The sequence below is a fragment of the Nicrophorus vespilloides genome, unplaced genomic scaffold, assembly GCF_001412225.1.
Source record: "Nicrophorus vespilloides isolate i.1.1-1 unplaced genomic scaffold, Nicve_v1.0, whole genome shotgun sequence".
Classification (NCBI taxonomy): Eukaryota; Metazoa; Arthropoda; class Insecta; order Coleoptera; family Silphidae; genus Nicrophorus; species Nicrophorus vespilloides.
Window position 1 is genome coordinate 28952 of NW_017098658.1, and position 15028 is coordinate 43979.

The 15028-nt window shown below is 27.6% G+C and overlaps 1 long non-coding RNA gene across 1 annotated transcript in view; it reads right to left on the bottom strand.

The window, feature by feature from the left end:
• LOC108562960 overlaps positions 1 to 15028 on the bottom strand; it is a 42208-nt gene that overhangs the window by 14002 nt on the left and 13178 nt on the right. Inside the window, exon 2 of the long non-coding RNA XR_001891071.1 lies at positions 5256 to 5329. This is a non-coding gene — a long non-coding RNA (uncharacterized LOC108562960). The remainder of the gene's footprint in view (positions 1 to 5255; positions 5330 to 15028) is intronic.

The following is a 15028-nucleotide window of genomic DNA, read 5'->3' on the forward strand; positions in this document are numbered from 1 at the left end:
TTGACGTAAGGTGACAGCTGTCATTTTTTTGCAAACAATTGAATTACACATTGAATATGTTGGGTAGCGTAGCAAAAAGGTTGAGAAACGCTGATCCATACTATATATTTATTTATTTTTTTCGTGCTTTTAGAACGATTCAAATTCCAATATAAAACTTATACTTCGATTTTAAATAAATTGGGATGAGATCAAAAGTGACTTGTTTTATAGAATAATTTATTTTAACCAAAATATCATTTTTTTTTTAATTTTTCAAACCGTACTATAGCGAAGTCGAACTGTACGAGGTATTGTTTTATAATATAATTTTCTATCACTTTTGCATCAATATAAACTTATATTTTTTTACTATAATGTCAATAATTGTAGCAGGAAACTAAATTGTTACGTAGTCAACTTTTATCCAAGTATTAACAAAATGCTTACAACAAAAAATAGACAGGAGAATTTTGGTGTATGCAGGAAACATTCCATAATTTAAGTTTTAACTTTATCAAGATGACAAATTTCTTATCATTTATTTGAATATAGAGAATCTCGAAAAACACTTTGTATAAATTATTTTTATTGTAGCTTTTATCTTCTCACGCTAGAGGAAACATTACATAATTAGTTTAATTCATTTCTCTACGAGGATAACGAACTTTGAACGTAATTTTTATATTTGTTTGTTACGAGGATGTAAAGTTTATGTAAAAAAGACGTTAATTATAAAATTGGATTTAATTATCTGTTTAAATCTATAAAAAGTAAACAGTAGCTAGTAATGAGTTTGAAAAAAATGCAAGGTTTTGTTTATTTTAACTGGAAGTTAAACATCAAATTTTAAGCATGCATGTAATGATAAGCATGTAAATGTAGAAAATAACAAATTGAACTTGTATATAACTAGTGGAATTTGTTTAAATTATTTAAAAATTCGATTGTTGTAAGTCGTATATTTAAGTGTCAAAAGATGACAAAGATTTTCCTCATTTCTTATGATTTTTCTGAAAATGGAGAATTTTAAATAAAATATCAAAATGAAGGAAACTGTTCAAATTATTTGATGACTAGCTTTAAAATACTTTCACGATAGAGGAAACATACCATAATTACTATAATTTCTTACTCTATCAGAATAACAATACGGAATTTTTATATTTTTTTATGCCATAGTAAATTTTGTGTAAAAATGACATTGATTATAAAGTAATTGGATTTCGTTATCTGTTTAAATATATAAAGAGTAAAAAGTGAGTATGAAAACGCGCGGTTTTGTTTATATAATTTGATATTTAATAGACAGTTAAACATAAAATGTAAATTATAAGCGTCCAAATGTATGAAATAACAAATATCTAGTGGAATTTGTTTAAATTATCTTCAATAAGAAAAACGTATAGATTCGCTCGGTATAAGACTAAACTTTAAGTGCCCCACGTTGGACGCCAAAAGTAAAAATAATGAAATTCCTCTAGAAAAGTATCCAGTTTGCTTATATTTTTAATGAAGTATTCATAGAGATGTCCGAGCTGCATAAAAAATGATGTACTCCATTTCTTTTTTCTAAATTGAAGTTAATGAGTAAGTCTAATTTGGGATTTCGCTACGTGCTCGCAACAAAGTAATTGGATAACTGGGTTGAAGACTTTCCGATCTCCATGTGCTATAGCATACACTTTCGAGTCTCACATACACACATATACTTACATACACACAACAACAAAAAATGCAAAACTTTCTATTTAATTAAAATTAGGAAATAAGGTGGAACGATGGCCGACCGGGCATGTTCATCCAGGTTTTCACCGAATGCCGGATTGCCTGCATTCGCTCACTGTTGGTGAGTTTATTTCTGTCTGCGCCAATGTCACAGAAGCACGAACAGAGGTGGAAAGTCCGGCTGCCAAAAAGTATGTATGTGTGTGCATATGGCTGAGTCGAAAGGGCATTGTACGATAGCTGCTGCAACGCTTTCCGATCGATTACCCAACTTTACGGCATTCACATACTAGTAGGATACTATAGAGATGCTCGACACCCACAGCGGTGATACACAATATCGATTCTTTGGTTCCACCAGGCAATTTCTTAAATGGCCGAAAATCTATATACCACGCGTCACGTAAATTCAGTATTTCGGAAATATTTATATTTTCCCCAAGATAGAAATCCATCAACTATCAAAATCATATTGCAAATATTGAATTTCCACTGAAATTGATATGGAATTGAATCAGGAATAACTGTAGCAAGTAGAGATTTTCTCCAATATTATGGTTGTATATTTCATGTTACCACTAAAATTATTTTGAAACTTAAAAGTTATTAAAATAAAATACTGAAATCGTCAAAATTTTCATACCAGATTTTGTTTCAACAAAAATACGTCTACAACAGAATTTAGATGCAATTTTTACATGAAATATTGAATAAATTTCATTACTATCAAAAAGTAATACAGTTGTAAAAGAAAATATACTAAAATAAAAATACTTATCTAACAAATATACACAAACAATAAAATTGTTAGAAATAATGAATCTAGTAAAATTGTAAATAATCTAATCCCAAACAAATCCAATCCAAAAGCAAACATTTGTATATATTCTTAAAATAAGTTGAATTTTATACAAATTAGCAATTTTTTTATGTTCTAGTTTTGTTTTCTATTAATATCAATTTAATTAGAAGTAGAAATAGTATGTCGATTTTTTCTCTAAATAAATGAAAATTTTTGATGAAATACTGCTATACCTCGCATAGGGCGGATTCGATCAGATTGTATTCACTATAGGCCGGTTTAAAAATTTCAAAACATCAATCTCTTATTGTATTGTTTATTGTTATGTGGTGTTCAAGTCCTCGATTAGTCCGGTTTCAAAGAGTGCGGCATATTGGATTATCCACACTATGCTGTGTTGTGTACCAAAACTCTCTAATAATATGGTTGTTTCATGCCGTTTCAGGTATTACTTTTATATGTATAAAGTTTACAATATTTATTGCTTAATATCATCTTCAGTTTACTTGAATAATAACAATGTTGCAATTACCATAAATCTATGAAACAACCAAATCTGTAAAATTATATAGAATTATCTACTATTGTATAATATTATTCAAAACGAATCTTGTAATTTAACTTTACTATTGATCACTATTGTTCGTCCTATTATAATCTTAGAATTAGTTCCAAAATGTTTAATATTCACCCTTGTTTCGTATCCCTTTGTATGAAATACGATCGTATCTGAATGCCAAAGACAAGTTGTATTGTTTGCAGAAGTTATAATTAATCATTTCAAACAATAGGTCATAGGTCAACGACATATGAGTGACCCATAACTAATTTATATTAATGGCTAAAGTTTCTATAAATAAAAAAAAACATCAATTTGTCTCGTTAATTTGTGGTGGTGTTAAAAGATTGGTTTTAATTAAGCAAAAAAGTTTCGAAAATCTAAATTAAACTTTTAACAAGAAACAAATTAATATATATATTAACAGCAATGAAAAAGGCAAATTATGCAATCGGCAATTCTTTTAATACATTTTAGTTATCTTCTGAGTGTTTTTAAGTACGTTAGTACCGTTTTTTTTTCTTTCTCCACGCTTCATGATACCATAAGAATGCTCGTGACTTTCCTTTCGAACAATGCCCGAGGATTGCGTAACGACTATTTTTAGGCGAAAGTGATGAGTTTAAAGACATCGTTAACAACATATTTACAAACTTCTCTTTAACTTTGTTTTTTTTAATGAAACTTTGATTAATTTTTTTCTTGGGCAAAGTAAAAGCAAAACCAATTAAAGGCATTTTCGCGTTGATTTGTAGAGAGTGCAAGTAAAATGAACCGATTGGTAAATGTCGCCTCGGAGTGGAGCAGTTTTAATGGAAATTGCAGGGGTTACCAAATATCGATCAATTTATTATCACTTAGCGCGTAAAAAGTAGGTCGAAATTTAAATTCATAGCGAAATTATGTAATTTCCTCGATGGCCAGTCGGCCGGAATAAATCTTATCTCTCACTCACTCTCTCATTCTCTTTAGATACACTTGTGCGTAACCAAAAATAAACATCTCTTCAGATTTACACACCACGCGCATCGATCTTTGTAAACATAACATCATTATCGAAATGTTTCTAGCACAGTTTTTTTTATGGAACACGTACGTTTTTTATTTGATTCTTTATTGATTACTATAAATTACCAATTAAAAACTCTACTACAACTCAGACTTATTACAGGACTACAAATCTTCCAAAAACACGATTAATATATGTTATATGAAAACCGTGTTATAAGAGTTACGCGAATAATTCATATCAATCCTCATATAACACGCTAAATTGGTATCGCGTTATAAGAATCTCAAACTTATTACAATTCTATACATCCTCATATAACGCTATTAATAGGAGCTATATGAAAACCGTGTTATGAGAGTTACGCGAATAATTGATATCAATCCTCATATAACACGCTAAATTGGTATCGCGTTACAAGAATCTTAAACGTATTACAATTCTATACATCCTCATATAACGCTATTAATAGGAGCTATATGAAAACCGTGTTATGAAAGTTACGCGAATAATTGATATCAATCCTCATATAACACGCTAAATTGATATCGCGTTACAAGAATCTTAAACTTATTACAATTCTATACATCCTCATATAACGCTATTGATAGGAGCTATATGAAAACCGTGTTATGAGAGTTATGCGATTAATTGATATCACGTTAAATGAAATTTAGAATGCTCACAAAACTCTCTAAATTTGTATCGCGTTATAAGAAACAAAAAAGCTTAGTACAGTTCTATACATCCGCTATTAATAGGTGGAAAACAAGGAAACCGTGTTGTATGAATTGATATCACATAATACAAAACTCAGAGTACAGTCAATTCTTAAATAACGCGCTTAATTCGTATCGTGTTATAAGAAACTCAAACTCAGTACAGTTTTATATAACAGTGTTATGAGAGTAACGTAACTAATTGCTACCGCGTTATACGAATTACTACAGTCAATAAACCTATAATGCGATTAATAGGAAACTGTATTATGAGATTTAACAAAATGTATTGATTTCAAGTTATACGCAACTCCAGAATTAATCCTCATATAACGCGATTATTAGGTGTTATATGGAAATCGTGTTATGAGAGTCGTCATATAGAAATCGCTTTATTTAGTACTGCTTTGTTTATAACAATAATTTATTAATTACTAATAGTTAATTGAATGTACATACCTTGGATATGAATGACTATGCTACGCACTGGCCATGTGTGGTATTGAATCCAAATTGCACTCTGGAAGTTCTCACTGAAAAAAAATGTTATGAATTATTCTCAGACTTCGGACGTCGACTAAAAGATAAACGCGAAACGAGCGACATTTGCCCTCATATATGTCACAAGTGACAGCAATTTCCAGCATTTTTTTTTGTATATACATTTATAATTGAATTCCATGTATCTCGTAATTAATTACGTTTAGTAAATATATGAGTATGTGAATTGAAATATACTTAAAGAAACGTTTTTCTGCATATTTTTATAATTATATAAAACAATTACTTCATCCAATTTTTTATATTAAATATTAGTTTTTGTTAATTTTTTCGTAAAATGTTGTAGATGATCTTTTTGTAAATTTATAGTCATTAATATTTGTATGTTTGCAGTAAAATAAAAATGTTTCAGTTGCTGAATTTATAGCAGTTATTACAAATTGATTCAAATATATATTTTGAAGTTCATTTTTATGATTTTTAATTACTAATGTGTTAATTTGGATATCATTTTAAAATCGAATTTTATTAGTTAACTTAAATGATTGATTGACAGAAAAAAAATATAATAAATACATAATAATTACGAATTAATTAACAATTATGAAAAATATATTATTTACACGTTAAATTTTTGATGATTTTGAAGTGCAATAAAAATGTGTAATTAAGAAGGCAAATAAAAATGAAATGTTTATACTTCTTTAGTAGCATCAAACATATTCATAATTTACGACCTTCCAAGTGCGACATTTCATACAAATAAATTCAGATATCTTCTGGTTATTTTTAGCCGCTGTTTACAAATCTGCAAGAGAAAAAAAAGCAACTGAAAAAATGTGGCTTCAAGTGAATCATCATCTCATTTCATTTTTTTATGTATATTTTGACATAAAATAGTAAACAAGAAAAGTAAGAAAAAAACAATTTGTCAAGAGTACTGCAATACCTCGTATAGTGCGGGTAAGGTCGCTAATCAAATCCGGACTATTTGAGGTTTTGCTGTATATGTATTTTTAAATTTCTTAATAAATAACAAAAAACAGACAATTCATGTATCTTTGGAATAAAATAATAAAGTGAGAAAAAAATATAAATCAGATCAATTGTCAATAAGTTTTTTTTAAGTTTAAAAGTATTTATNNAGATCANATCCGGACTATCCGAGGTTTTGCTTTATTTGTATTTTGATAGTTTAAAATTTAGTAAATGCAAGAACTATATGAAAAGTTCAATAAGAAAAAAAAGCAGACAATTCAAAAGGATACATTTTCCAACACATCCTGGTATATTCAAAGCATACAAAGCAAACAAATTCTAGAGGTTGCATAGTTATTTTTTCAATTTATTAAAATAAATCAAGTCAATTTGTCAAGAGTATTAGCATATTAAAGTTGTGTTAACTTTTGAATGAATAAATCAATTCAAATAAACCCAAAATGTTGATATTCGATATAACTTATACATTTTTTTTTATTAAATTTATCATTACAGACACACTTTATTATATCAAATCTGTATACAATTGAGTTCAATGCACTGTTTGAAAAAAGTTGTAATCCCGCTAATGCATCTGTAATGCGTATATTTACCTCAGTTTCAATTTCTTTCAAATCGTTTTCCATGTGTGTATTATTTTTGAAATATTAAAACTGTTCCATGTCCATTTTACATATACGCTATGCGAGTGAACGAACGGGGGAGAGAAAATGTAGGGCGAAAATGCGGAGCTCCCGTTATTTCTGTTCCGCATTAGCCGAAATTGCTTTTTATATATATATGTGTTTTTTTTCTGTTTATTTCTCGAAATACATTTCCATGTAATCCAAGTTTACTATTTTCCGTGGAAAACTTCGACTGCGCCTGGGATTATCTCCATTCCGCAGCGACAAACATTTTCCAACTTCAATTAAAATTATAATTTAGATGCGTAACCTTGGGGACTCAGCTCTTTTTATCGCAGCTAAAATACCGAGAGAAACGATTAAAAAAGAAAGAGTGTTTAATTTAAAGTTTATGGTAATATTTATATTATGCAGCAATCTTACTATCATTTATAAAAAACATATTTTTGATTTCACAATTTAAAGTTTTTTTTATGAATTGTGTGAAAAGATTAATAAACAGAAACGTTACTGGCGTATCTTCTGTAAATAGAGAAGGAAAATAATGAAATTTGATGAAGATGAATTTAACTTTAAGTCTTGTTTGTTCATAAAATCTTAAAAGTTTTTAGGAAACATTGAAAAGCTTTGATTTTTATTTCTAACTAAACTAACTTGGAGAAACTACAGATAATCGATTTTATTATATTTGTATATATAATTTATTGAAAACTATCAAAAAACAAAATAAATGATTTTTGTATTGCATTGATGAAAAACTTCAGGTAAGAATTATTAATATATGAAATAATTATTTAGTGGATATTTTTTCATAAATTGATGCATGATTTTTTTTTATGTACATACACTAATTTCCTTATATTTAACTTCGTTACCAGTTTAATCAATATATATTTTTTTATGTACATGCACTTAAAAGGCCAAAGTGGATCAATAAGTTTCAGGGGCAGACTGTAAATTGGGGTTGACGTTGGGGCAGCAACTTCTGATTACCCTCATTACCCCAGAGGTGTTCGAGGAAAATTAATGGGTGTCACGTGTACAATGAGTTTTGTGATGATAAGCGAACTAGGAAAATTTGACGAATACGCATATTCATAGCCAAAAACCCAATCAGAAAGTTATGTTTTTTGCTACATATGAACATAATTACATTATGAGTTTGTATCTGGATTGATCGAATTTGTAAGATCATCAAAATTATTGTATAACATATATCCATTTTCAGGACCATTTTTTACATAGGAAAAGCAATTTAAATTTGAATTGTAGACCGAAAGTAACATTCAAATACAATTTTTTAAACTATAAGCAGTTTTTGAGTGACAATAAAAGTTCAGACGAAGGAAAAATGAATGGTAACATTAACAAGATGAGTGAAGACATCGAGAGTGAAGATGAACGTAACTGGCATATTCAAAGCCAAAAACAAAATCAGAAAGTTATGTTTTTGCTACAAATAAACATAATTACAGTATGGGTTTGTATATGGAACAATAGTAATCGAATTTGTAACATCATCAAAATTATTGTTATACAATAATATACCTATTTTCGGACCATAAAAAGCATCTTTTTACATAGAAAAAGCAACTTAAACTTGAATTGTGGACCAAAGGTAACATTAAAATACAATTTTTTAAACTATAAGCAGTTTTTGAGCGACGATAAGAGTTCAGACGAAGGAATAATGAATGGTAACATCAACAAGATGAGTGAAGACATCGAGAGTCAAGATGAACTGAATGATAATTTGTCGAATCCGCATATTTAAACCCAAAAACCCAATCATAAAGTTATTTTTTTTTTATATAATTTCATTATGAGTTTGTATATGGAAGAATAGTGATCAAATTTGTAACATCATCAAAATTATTGTATAACATAAACCCGGTGACAAAAACGAGAAGATATCGAGAGTGAAGATGAACTGAATATTGCTGTTTTACAAATAATAAAATTGAAGTAACAATTTGAATATATATATACTTAATAAAACATTCTTGGTACCATAAATTTGGTGCATCGTTTGGTCCGAAAAATACCGTAGTTTAAATATTTTTGTACCAAAAGAAATACAAATTTGAATGGAAAATTTTCAAAAATTTCATGTAGAAAATATTAAGACTATAATTATGTAAACTATGTAAAATAAAGTTCGGGAATTACTATTTTATTTACCACTTAATTTAAATTCTTTTCATAGTAAAAATATAAAATTAGGTAAAAACTATTCTATTTAAAATTAATTTTGAATAGAATTGATAATTTGAAATTATTATTTTATAGACATAGAAAAGTGCATATGCACACTTTATATAATAGCACTCTAAATTATATACATTTTTTCATAGAATAGTTTTATTATTTACTGAAATTAGATTATCGTTAAGTTAAGTTAGGTTAGATGAGATTGAGTTTTTTCTAAAATAAAAACTAACCAATTAAATTCATTCAATAATTTGATTATTTAGTGTAATTAAGTTTAGGTTATGATAAATTAGATAAATTAGGTTAGGTGTATAAAATATAAGCTTGAATTGATTAGCTTATATTCACATAATAATTTGAATATTTAGTAAGATGAGGTTAAGGCTGTCATGCCTTCAATAAGTCAGGTTAAGTTTTCAATTTATAGAATAGTTGTCATTTTTTTGTGACGTAGGTTAAGTTTGTCTTTACTTTGATATGTTAGGTTAGGTAAGATTGAATTATTCAAGTTTTTACTTAAGCTATGAAAATAACTTAAAATAAATAACTTAAAATAAATAACTTAAAATAGTATTTTGTAGTGAGGTCAGTTTTATATTCCAATATTAATTAAAAAAAAATACATTACATAACAAGATTCATGATTTAAATATATTTAGTACTTAGTAAAAACGAGGTTATTTGAGTGTATTGGAAATAGAAAAAAATGTGGAAATGAATTTCAGTAATATTAATTATTATTCAGTTAACTTAATACTCGAAAGAAATGCTGCTGTTAAAAATTCAATAAAATTAAAAGTTTTAGAAAGAAGTAACTTTACATTCTCTAAAAATATTTAAAATATTAATGAATAAGACTAGTGGTACGTAACATTATATTTCTACAATAAAATCTAGAGATTAAAAGAAAATATAATAAACAAATTTTAATAAACATAAAGAAAATTAGTTTTAAATATGTAGGACAAACAAATAAAATATACAAGCTACCTATGACAAAATATAAGAATAGTGTTTACCTAACTTTACACTTCTGCCATCAAGATTTTATATAAGTATAAAATAGGTGAATTTATAACGAAAATAGATAAACTCGCCATTTTATTAAGGTTATTAAAGTTTGAAAAAAAAGAAGAGTCACTTATAAAACTCTACATGTTGGTTATGGTTGAAACCCATCCAGAGCACATAAAATATTTAAGGCTAGACGATCTTCTCCCCTCTCAAAAAAAAAAAGAAACGTTAGGCCCGGATGCAACAAATTCCCCATAAACGCTTCGGTCAATATAAATAATATCCCGAGCCGAGAAACCTTATTCTCTGAAGAATTTATTTTCGTTTCTACCATACGAGAATATTCCATGCTCCGGGCGCACGCACTGAATAATAAACTACGCCGTCCGTGACTGCAGAGCCTTAAAGGCACCTCGAATTCCACAGCGAAAAGCATTTCCATTGCAAACAATAACGCAACACAACATAATAATTTCGCAAAACAAATTGTTGATACAAAACATTTGCAAAGATTCAGTCTTTTATTTAAAGTACATTAATAGAATCCTCTATATAGACTCTGTAATATAAAGCAATACCTCGCATATTACTGTTTCGATTAGTCCGGATTTACGATTGTCTGGTTTATTTGAATACATAAATTGTCGTTTTTTTATAAATCTTTAAACAATAAAGCCTCTTTTTGTTCGATTTATTTGTTGTATGTATTTAGTTCCTCAGTTAGTCCGGTTACAAACAGTCCGATTTCACGATAGTACGGTTTATTTTTAGACATAAATTATTGATTTTTTATAATCTTTAAACAATTAAGCTTCTTTTAGTTCGGTTTATTTGTTGTATGTATTTAGTTCCTCAGTTAGTCCGGTTTGAAACAGTCCGATTTCACGATAGTACGGTTTATTTTTAGACATAAATTATTGATTTTTTTAAACTTTAAACAATCAAGCTTTTTTTTGTTCGGTCCGGTTTCAAACAGTCCGGGATATTGGCGCATCCGATTACCTGCACTATGCGAGGTTACGTTTATAACGTTAAAAATTAAAAACGTCGCATTGTCTTTTATAATAAGTGTTAAACATACAAATTTCAAATAATTGAATTTAAAGTTAATCAATGAAATACTGAATAATGTATGAATATACGTTTTATTATAAAAGCAAGATATGGATTCACGTTTACTTTTATAATAAAATGGTGGATTTATGTATGTAATAAAATCAAAGTTCAGGTCCATTTTATGGAAAATTTTATAAGTTCGAATTTGAAAACAATGTAATAAACTGCTGCTGTAATAAACGAGTGCAAAAAATGGTTTTAAAAACAACAGAAATAATAATAGAAATGTTCTAAACAATCCTGATTTTGTTACCTCACATAGTGCGGTTTCGATCAGTCCGGATGCACCATAGTACTGTTTAATTTCAAAGCAAACTAAATTTTAATTCAGCAAAATAAAAATAAAATCGAAAAACTTAGTTCTAAAAATTTAGTAAATAATAATTTCACAATTCTATCCAGTACTGATTAAAATAATGCTTACATATTGTTGACTAATTCAGTGCCAAAAAACATCGTCATTAATAATTTGATTATTAATAAAATTATGGGTTGAGAAACGCTGCTATTCTCACATTTAATTTAAACGACAAAACTTTGGTTTATTTAAGAAACACTGGTGCTATAAACTATTAATTAGCAATTAGTTTTTCACGAACATTTTGTTCATTCAATCATTTTCAAGATTAAACTGAACATTATTATATCATTATTATTTTTATATATAATTTTGTTTTAATCTAAACAACTTTTACAGAGATTAAAAAAAAAATGCGATTGATAACGTTTTGTATATGTAATATTTTTTTTACATTGCTTCTATTAATAGCTAAACATAATAATTTAGCTTAGTTCACGTTTGTTTACGTCAACTCCTTCATTTATACAAGATAAACTTTACACGCTACTTTTAAAACGTATGCGATTAAATGTTACGCTACGATTATAAACGTCTGATTCATTTCGCAAAAAAACCGAAATTAAAACTAACGAATATATTGTTATCTAAAGCACGCTTATATCAACAATTATTACGTCAGCATACGAAATGTGTTAAGAGATTTATAAAAAAAATCATGCGTTTGTTAACTTTATATTCTAAATCTAGTAAAAAAAGTTAGAAAAACGAAGAAAATAATAAATGTTAATATTTGTTTATCCTAGGTTTAAATCTATAATTTTCCGCGGCACTTTTAAAATTTTCGCGTAACAGCGGTTGAACAGTGATTTTCTAACGTTTCAGCTGATTATTCGTGACTATTCACGGCGCTTCACTTGTTTTCCTTACCATATAAGGCGATTTTTAAAACAACTGACTATATTTTTTATTACTCTCTTATCGAGTGTGCGAATTGCATTCTTTTCATGCCCAAATAAGGATTGTTTAAACGTGCGCAGCTGCAGCTAATTTAACATGACGCAGATTAGTGACGATTTTGTGCCCAAAAAAGGCGATTTTTAAAATAATCACTTAATTTTTATTGTTTTTTTTTATCAAACGCACAAATTTGAAGCTGCATTTATTCAAATGTTCTTTATTGAATATACAATTTTTTATAATCAGTGAATGCTACAAATTATTTATAATTACTATTAATTACTTAATGTTTACTATTTACTAATTTTGATAAAGTATTTATCGATATACAATTTCTAATACTACTAAGGTAAATTATATTAATATATGACATGATTAGTCCTTGTACATTTTCGTACAAAAAGAAAATTGTGATTGAACCAATAAAATTGTTAGAAGCGAAAAAAGTCGTATGTTTCCGATCCCTCCTTTAGCGTTTGGCGATATGATTTGTAGCTGCAACTAAATAGTCGAGATTTCGAACGTCGGGATTATGGTAGTCGGGATTTTGACATAGTCGGGATTTTAATACAGTCAGGATTTCGATATAGTCGGGATTTCAATAGACGGTCTTTTGGTTGTCGGGCTTGCGATATAGACCCGTTCCTACCAGATATTTGTATTAATTTTTTGAGAAGCCAGAAATTTCTAGACCCAACAAATTATTAGACAACTGCGTCAACTGAATCAACATCGGATGATTTGGACTATCAACATTCATCCCAACCTTTTTCATGTAAATTTTCTAGAAAATTAAAATAATGCTGGTACATTGTGTGTACCACAGCCCCTTAAAGAGTTAAACAATGTTAGTGGACAAATAAATTGAGAACAATAAGGGATGAGGGCTCCGATCACTCTTGCTGTTGTCTGCAATATATAATATTATATAATTCTATACATTATTACAATAACGTTATTATTATTGTTATAAAAGATAATTTTAACTAGGATTTATTTAATAATATATTTTTCGGATGCAAATCATGTAAAAAGGAATCAAACTTTTTTTTTTCTCAATGGTCTTGAGTCACTATCGATTACATCATCGATTGACGTCGAGGTGCATGCGGCGAGATTGCGTCATTACATAATTTCCACAGAGAATTAAAAAAAAAATCAATCTAAACAAACGTATTAATGGCAAACGTATAAATATTTTTCAAATTTACATGCATACGAGAATTCTCAAAGATTCGATGGAGAATAACAACAAACACATTCTTTATTCAATGAAAACAAACTGCATTCATGAACATTACTTAATATATTATAAGAAAACTGTTTATGTCCGTAGTATTAATGATTTTATAAAGCCTCGTATAGTGCGAGAAACCGTTTAAAGAACGATAATAAATAGAAATTGGGTGTACTAAAATTTTAGATTTTTTTTAAATTTTGTCTATTGAAAATTAGTTTCTTTTGAAATTTTCTAACCGGGCTATAGTGAATACGGACTAATCGGAGCCGAATTATATAGAAAATTAAATCCTTTTTGCGTATTTTTTTATAATAATTTTTTACACTTTTCTAAGATAATTTAGAAAAATGAAAACAAAGCATTCATTGTTTCCTCGATCTTATATAATGATTAAAATTGTAATTAGTTATAATGAAATAAGAATATTAAAGGAAATTTCTATTTTTTTATATAACAAACTAAATGTATGCAGTTACTTTAGTAAATGTAAAAAAAAAGCTTAAGTCTAATTTCGTAAACATAAAAAATATGTATTGAAATATTCAATTTCTTTGAATTTTTCAATTATCTAAAATTATAATACGATAAAAATACATACATATTGAAATAATCATTAACGAAAAATCAGCAACTTCAAGATGAAAATTATCATTAAAACATTGAAATATCACAAATATACATTGATTTATTCAATTAAAGAATTTAATAGGATAAAAATGATTACATTACATGAAAACTCGTATATATTGAAATGATCATTAACAAAAAATCATTAATTCAAAGATGAAAATTATCTAAAAGCTTTTTGAAAAAGAAACGAAATTCAGTGTAAATTTGTTAGCAGTGAAATATCAAAAATATATATTGATTTATTCAATTTCTTAGGTTTCTTCAATTTTCTAAGAATTTAATAGGATACAATTGATTACATAAAAAGTCATAAATATTGAAATAATCATTAACAAAAAATCATTAATGCGAAGATGAAAATTATCAAAAAGCTACGAAATTTAGTGTACATTTGTCAACAGTGAAATATCGAAAAAATATACATTGATTTATATTTTTTCTTTGGTTTCTTCAGATATCTAAGAATGCAATACGATAAAAAATGATTACATGATAACACTTGCATATTGAAAGAATCATTCACAATAAATAAGCAATTTAAAGATGAAAATTCAGTCTAAATTCGTATTCGTATTTACTTTTTACGATACAGAAATTTTATTATGACTTAATTCAACTGAAACTTTTAAAAATGTTG